Source organism: Lycium barbarum, chromosome 5 (assembly GCF_019175385.1).
Source record: "Lycium barbarum isolate Lr01 chromosome 5, ASM1917538v2, whole genome shotgun sequence".
Taxonomy (NCBI): Eukaryota; Viridiplantae; Streptophyta; class Magnoliopsida; order Solanales; family Solanaceae; genus Lycium; species Lycium barbarum.
The window spans coordinates 81,904,360-81,912,878 of record NC_083341.1 but is presented as its reverse complement, the minus strand read 5'-3'; the positions used below and the strand labels follow the sequence as shown (position 1 = coordinate 81,912,878).

General features: G+C 38.2%; 1 long non-coding RNA gene across 1 annotated transcript; it reads right to left on the bottom strand.

Annotated features, from left to right (window-relative positions):
* Positions 1–763: 763 nt before the first annotated feature.
* LOC132642543 (uncharacterized) lies at positions 764–7,357 on the bottom strand. Its single transcript, XR_009583226.1, has 4 exons — positions 7,159–7,357; positions 6,732–6,798; positions 2,358–2,414; positions 764–1,593 (listed from the first exon to the last, which is right to left on the bottom strand). It is a non-coding gene; the product is annotated as an uncharacterized LOC132642543 (long non-coding RNA).
* Between the last annotated feature and the right edge of the window lie 1,162 nt (positions 7,358–8,519).

The following is an 8,519-nucleotide window of genomic DNA, read 5'->3' as shown; positions in this document are numbered from 1 at the left end:
TGATTGAGTAGAACGATCAACCCTCCTATCTGCGAATCTAGGAGGTGCACTAGTCACTGACTGACCTGAGTGCCTAGAATATGTCTGTCTCGATCCCCCTCGGTACTCACTGCTCTCCCCCATAGATCTAGCCCTCTTACCTTGTCTTCTGTCACCCTCACGATCACTTCTCTGCTGTCGTTGTCGTTCCTCGAGGTTCTGAGCATGGGCCTGTATCCAGGAAATATCCATCCCGTCTTGCAAAGAGGCTGTCAGACAATCTCTAAACAAGTGTGGTCCTAAACCACTCACAAATCTATAGACTCAGTCTCCCATGTCAGCCACCATAGTCGGAGCATACCGGGCCAATGAGTTGAATTACATACTATACTCTCGGGCACTCATGCTTCCTTGTTTCAAATTCAAGAACCTGTCCGCTCTAGCTCGGCGGACTTCAGGTGGCAAATAGTGACGAATAAAGGCATCTGCAAACTCTTGCCACACGGGAGGTGGTGCATTCTCTCCTCTTGTTATCACCCAATTCTTATACCATAGCACCGCCACGTCGCGAAGTCTATATGAGGCCAACTCTACAGATTCAGTCTCAGAAGCATGCATAAGTTTCAGCGTCTGCAACATCTCATCGATAAAACCTTGTGGGTCCTCGTCCAGCTTCGACCCGAAAAATTCTGGAGGATTTAGAGTAAGGAAATCACGGGCTCTTGTGCTAGCTGAACGATCACTTGGGCCCGCATTCTGTCGTTGTGCCTGAGCGGCAACCAACTGCGTCAATAAATGTATGGCCTCAGACACTTGTTGACCCGAAGCACCCGGTGGAGGAATCGGAGCTGAGGCTCCCCCTGCTCTTCTACATTGGGCGCGGCCTCACTTTGCGATTCACTTTCCTCTACATCGGCCGGAGGCTCCCTTTCTGCCCGCTTCTTCGTCGTAGCTTTGCCTTTCTGGGCAGCTGTAGCTTTTCCTTTCGGCGGCATTTTTCCGAAACCATAACGCACTTTTAGGAATAATATAATCCTAGGCAGGGCTCTATCGCACGATCTCATGAGAAGAAGGATGGTCATTTTCCTAAATGCCCTGTAGCCTCTTGTTTATTAGCGTGACGCGTAACTCACCATAAACAAGACTCTACTAGACACGGCTCGTAGACACTTTCTAGGGCGAACTGCTCTGATACCACTTCTGTCATGACCCAGCTAGGGGCCGCGACGGGTACCCGGAGCTAGTTACCGAGCACCGCTCACTCTACTATTACTTATCTTGCTCATTTAATACTCTTTTATCAATTTTACATACCAATTGTAGGAAAATCATATTTTATCAAAACATAAGTACTTTATATACATTTGCCTCTCGGCCATCAAACAATATACATACATATGAAAACATCTTGTGAGACCATCTAACCCACACCGCGTATCTACGAGCCTCTACTAACATAATGAATACATAGACGGAACAAGACTCCGTCATGCACAAAATATGCATATATGAATGTACATCAAAAGGATAGCCATAAGCACCTCCGAACAATGGAGTGCTATCTAACAGCTGACAGCTACTGAGGACCTGGGCCAAGCTCTCCTCCTTGTCTACCTGTGGGCATGAACACAGCGTCCGAAGAAATGACGTCAGTACGAATATTGTATCGAGTATGAGAGGCATACATAATGAAAGGAAACATCAATAATATGAGGATAACATCAACATGAGACATCTGGATCTGATTGATAATCATAAATGAAGTAATGAATGCTATCTTACTCATACTCATCATCATGACATGTATGCATCATATGCAAGCTGCCCGTCCATGTCGGAACGGTGTGATAATCAATAATATTCGCCCTTGTCCAAGCCTCCCGCGTCCGGGGTACCATCTCATGCCGCCCACTAGTGGTGTCTGCCCACGCCCGTAGGTCGTGGTGTATCCGTATCGCCGCCCGCCGAAGCGGTGTCTGCCCGGCCAACTAGGCCCGGTGTGAATGCAATCATGACATGCTTAATGTAAATACTCATAGTAATATGCTTATCATAAAATACTTATCTTATCATAATGCGTATATATGACTCATGATCAACCTTACTCTATCGGGGTGACGTAAGGTCGTGATTCCCCGATTACATTATGGAACCATCATGGACATTCTGCCCCACCTTGAAAGGACTAGTACATAAGGTGAGTGTAGGCAAGGAATAACATCATCATCATTCTAGTGTCATCATATCGTATAACTTATCTCATATAGACATTCATAAGTATAAGCTTTTAACTTCTTAGAATGTAAGAACTCATAAAAGGAATAGGGATTCAAGTTAAATGATTCATGCCATTAGAAAGAAGGACTAGCCTCACATACCTCGGTCGTTTAGCTAAGATATCGCTCACTTGTTCTCCATCGATATCACGTCGTTACCTTCATAAGAGAATTCGGATCATCATTAGTAACTGACTATAAGAACGTGTCGCTAATTCTAGGATAAGTCGGGCAACGCTTCCTTCGCTCATACTACTTTTCTCACGTTCTATATCAACTCCCAATATTCATAATATTATTCGCAATATCATAATCGACAATCGTCATTTACGTGCGTTTGGCAAAATCCACCATTTTCCTCCAATTTTCCCTTATTTCTACTTCTAGCGCATCCTTGTGTTTTCATGCATTTAATGCTTGTTTCATGATATAAACATCATTTATAACGTATTAGTACTCACAACACTTCAATATTCATAGTTCGATTCCACTATCATTCATTTATGTCACTATTCACTCAATAATGACCCATTTCTATGTTCTTCTACCTTTCAAGTGTCTAAGCTTTCCAATACTTCAAACAACATGGAATAGTCATGAAACTTACATTGGATGATGATTGAACAATCCTTAAGTTGAAATACTTCACTTAGCCAAAACCCTAGTCCCACCTTCTTGAAATTTCTTCACTTAGATGATCCTTTATTGTGTTCTTACACTTGATTCCATGAAATTAGTGTTGTTGGTCTTGATATTCCCTTTAATTCTCTTGAATTCTTGTGGAGGAATTATTTAGAGAGTTGTAGAATGTCTCTTGAGGTGTATGGATGAAAATGAAGTGAAATGAGGCTTAAGTCTCTTTTAAAAATCACAAAATCTGATCTTTAATGAATTCTTGTCGGGGTGAACAGTGGTCGTAAACCACCATATACGGACCGTATTTTGATTTACGGTCCGCCCACTGTGGTCGTATTTAACCATTTCAAAGACAGAAAGTTTTGGCTGATGGACATGGTAGTTTACGACCTGGTTTACGGTCTGTAAACTAGTTTACGAGCCGTAAACTCGGTCGTATTTAACCATATTCAACATTTACAGAAAGTTGGGATTTTTGACAAGCTGGAGGACGATTGCACTATACGGTCCGTAAACCACTTTACGGGCCGTATAATGACATATACGATCACTGGGCTGAAAAATTTTCCGCGACTTTCTTATTTTCCAAAAATTCTTAATTAGCCATTCCCGACTTAATAAAACATCATTCACTCAACTTTTCATCATTCCACTCATCATACAAGTACGGAGAAATTTACGTGTAACAATTAAATCTTGAATTATTGATTGGGTTAGCTTTAGTAATCATGGAATTGATGATTAGAAACTATTATTACATGATTCCTTCTTAATTAGCGGCTAAATTATGGAATTGGATGTTAGGGTTTATACCCAAATTTGGGATTTTTTCCTAGAATCCAAATTTAAGTGATTTGTTAGTTCTTCTAGCTTATAATTGATGGGAATTGATCACCTAGACCATTAATTTCATGTTGAGACCTATAGGTTCGTAATTTCATCTTTTTAGTTCATAAACTCCATTATTCGATAGGTTGGGATTTGGGTCTTGAATAGAAGTAAGGATTGAATGATGTTTTTCTTGATTCTAATTTCATAATTCGGATATGATTAGACTTCCATTATCTCGAGGCTCAAAGGAAGGGAAAGACTAACGTTTGACTACTAGAGACTTTGTTGCTTGGCTCTCGAGGTAGCTTACAATTGATCTTATGGTGAGCCTTCAATTAGAAAAGCGTATGTTTAGATGATATTGTCGGTGAATACATGTAAACCTTCGGGTATGAAGTTGGTTTGGATATTGCCTTAGGTTGGGCCTTGTTGTATGATTTAGGGGCTAGCCACCCCGTTGCTTTGTTGACTTATCTTATTCTATTTACTTATTGGCTTGTTGCCACATTGAGACATCGAATATTGGTAATTAGTGATATATCATGACTATGATATTGCAGTACTTTACTTGATTTCATTTTGAGATAAGAAATATGATTCCATAGCGGCTTAGGGTGTTGTCTTATTATTGATACTACTTGTGTGCCATGTGTGGTACTGTTTAGGATTGGATTGATTGTTGATATTACATTGCATCGTATTCATACTCATTTCTATGATACATTGATATTGCATTGTTATGATACTGAGGATGGAAGTGAGAAAGAAATACTGATACGTTGAAACACATTGTATATTGAGTCATCTATGGGCTGTGTGTGGAATGACTGATTTGAGACATATAGGTGGGAAGGCGTCATCTCTGGGCTATGTGCGGAATGACTGATGCATGGACTTCGCGGGTCCCACATGGGTTGTGTTGCCGAGATGTGATGTTCCATCAGTGGGAGTACATGTGTACGGTGCATATGCATTGCATTCATCATTCACACATTATTGCATTGCATTGTACCTCTTGGTTTTCTGTGATACGGTTTTGATATGATTATGATATACTGGTTCCGAATGGTATACTGAGACTTAGCACAATTGGGTTTAGATGCTATAACATAGGTGATGACTTGTTGTGATATGATTGTGATATATCGGTTCGGAATGGTTATACTAATACTTGGCACAGTTGGGTTTAGATGCTATAACATATGTGATGACTTGTACCGTGGTTATGGATTCGTGTTGACTTGTACCTTGTTGTTTTACGTGTTTATCTTGCTTGTTGTCTTTATATATGTTAGCTAGTCTTAGTCGGTTTATGATATTTACCAGTGCTTGTTGTTTGTACTGACCTGCACTTGCTGCATTCTTTTATGAATGTAGAGTACCAGGTTAGATCTACTTCTACCCCTCGTGGCTAATACTCGAGGATTGCTGATTCGAGTGTCTTCAGGGTGAGCATGAGGATGTTCGCTACCCAAAGACTCTTCCCGTTATTATGTCTTGCTTTCCATTCTGAGACATGATTTTAAGACTACTTATGTATTATTATTCAGATCTGTAGTATTTTGTTTAGATACTCTTGTATGACCAGACCAGATAGTGGGGCGGATTTCATTTACTTCCGCACTTATTTATATTATATGTATGAGACTTACATTACTTTACTTTCTTCCGCTATTCTCTATCTTTGTGAATGTTGGGTTATGAGTTCGCCTGCCGATGTGGCAAAGGTAGGTGCCCGCACGACTTAGTGAACTTGGGTCGTGACAACAGTTCTAACAATATACGTCCTATATGTTGTTTAACAGTATGAAATGTATATCTGAACCCTTAAACATATAGGAACAATATTGCTCCACTATTTCGTGTTAAGATTGTCTCATAAACCAAATATCAAACTCAAAACTTTATGCTCATCCTCTTTGCACAATATTAGACTACTATCAAGTTACTTCATGTTCATCTTACATCAAACCAGGCAAGACATATTGATTATTGTTTAACAGTGAGATGAATTGATTCCTATATTGGCACAACCCAAGACTGATCAACTCATTAAAGATAGCACATACTTATTGAACAGGATAAGATTGAGTTATATTCTGAGAATTTAAGCTAAAATAAAAATGACAAGTTCATGAGATGCGTAACCACTATTTGTATCATCCTATACAACAACTAACAGATAACTAGTGATGCTTAGCTATTCTAAACAAACACCAACATTTAATAGGGACAAAGCTTACACTGAATAAGCATATGAGCATCAAGACACATGATAATGCAGATGATAGACTCATGACTCAATGTGAATTACTTTACTGATCAACGTACTCACATATCTAGTTTTCAATGAAGACCAATCTTAATCTAAACAAGTAAAAATTAGAAACATAGTGAGCTTAATAACTGTTACCAGACTGCACTGGCTTAGCAAACTAATCACACAGATGCATAGAGCACTCAAGCATATGTTAACATTTGTTAAACTGAACTTAAATAACAACTAGACAAAGATAGTAATTATATAAAAGGTATCAACACCTAGACTACTCAAACATGTGACATAATATCCCTAGTGGAATCAATTCAACAACACTTGGAACAATATACACTCTTTTAGTTCAAACTAGTTTAGGATCGTAATGGTAAATGAATATTCATAACCAAACTTGGTTTCAAAACAGAGTTTATGCTAACAATACTAAGCTAGTTAAGGAACAAATAGAAGCATAGGGATCCAAATCACATTTCTAATGACATTAATAACCATTGATATACTAACTAAGCGTGCTTTACACTAAACCAACCTAGTAAGACTAAAACGTTAAAGCCGAAACAATTACATAACTAATCTACCACTAACAAAAGCTAAAAAAACACATAATTACATACTTGAATATTCAAAACACTTTAGCAAATAACTAAACTAAACTAAAATAAAAACTAAAACTAAAACAGACAGATAAACAAATAAACAAACCAATAAACAAAGAAAGGATGGAATTTTACCTTTTGTAGTGTCAGCCTTGCTGAGAATGGAGCTTGAGAACTTTCTTATCTCCTCCAAAACTCACAACTACACAAACCACAAAGAAATGGAAAAGTTTTAACAAACTGAAACCAAATTTTGAACTAATAAGGGTTTTGGGCAAACCAAAATCCTAAGTATGCTCACAAACAGTTTAAAACCTAGAAATAGGTTTTTGCTGAACTTGCAAGTCTTTCGTGTGTATAATGAGGAAATAGGGTTCTTTATATAAAATCCCAAAACCCCAACAACTAAGGTTTGTACTAATGTGGAATAGCAGAATTAGAGGGAATTGTTCTTGAATTCCCTCCAATTGTGTGACTAACAAATCAAAACCCAGCATTTGAAATCACAACTAGACAAAATCAATTAAGAAAAATGGAGAAAAGAAAAAGAGGGTAACCCTACCTTTTCAACGGTTGACCACGGTGGAGAAACGATGAGAGAGGGCAAAAAAATTAATGTGTTGCCCTTTTCAACCACGCACAGACCGTAGAAAAGTATAGTACTCTACATCATTGCCATTTCTGGCAAGGAAACGATGAGAGAGAAAGGAAAATGAGGCGGCTGCTAGGGCTTCTCCTCAAAGGGCAAACCGTGTAAGTGACTGAGATCATTAGAGGTTTGGCTATCTATGAATGTGTGTGGGCCGATTCAAATAGGTGGATACCTTATTCCTTTAAACCGGCTAAAATAGAAAGTAAAAAGGGATATATTTTGCAAATGGATACGCTTTAAAGAATGTAATTTAAGCCAATATTTCAATTGAGGCCACCTGAAAACAAATAGTTATTTCAATTGTAGCCTGATTAAAAAGCATAGATCTAATTGATCATTCCAACTATGGCCATATCCACCACATAATGATTAATTTGACATTTTTAATTTTAAAAAACTTGAAATTAATTTCTTTTAAAACTAAATAGGTTATCAAGTTGAGGGGTAATTGATTATTTATTCAATTAATCAAATTTGTTGATTTAACGGAGTAAAATACTTATCAATTAGACAATCAAAAGTTCTAAAAAACTAATTTTCATAGTTTTTTTTCACTATTTTGAATTAAAATCTTGATAAATACATTTGGAATTCTTAAAATACACAAATTACATAAGGTGATATACAATAATAAACTTGATGATATTTTGCCAAATGAAATGGCAAAATGTCACTGAAATAATTTTGTAAAATCATTTTCAATTTGTAAAATGTATATTTCACTCCAGTTGTGACTCAATAATTTTGAATAATTAAATAAAATTACTGGAGGGCAAAAGTTAGGTGTCATGTAACGACCCTTCCGGTCATTATGGAAAATATAGGATCACCCCACCAAATAAAACCTTCCTAAGGGTAGAATGAGCAAATAGAAACTCGGTTGTATAAGTCTAGGAGCTGAAAATTTGACTTCTTTGTGAATTTTGTTTGATTGTGATGAGCCATCAGGGGGAGACGTAGGAATATAGAACTCCGTTGGGAATTCCGAGGCCACAAGTGGATTCGTATGGTATTTTTATGTCTATGTGCATGTTTTGTTTGTATTAGTGAGGCCTCAGATGAAATGTTTGTTGATAGAGTGGAAAACTGGGAAAAATTGCGAGCTTACTGCCCAAATGGTATCGCTGCGGCGAGGTGTGTACCGCTACGGCGGTACCGCTATAGCTGTCAGACCTTCACCACAAGCTTTCAATCTTGGTTCGTGGTGTCTGCTGTGGCGGGCAATGGCCCGCTACGGCTATGTCGCTATAGCGGGACAAGGCCCGCCATAG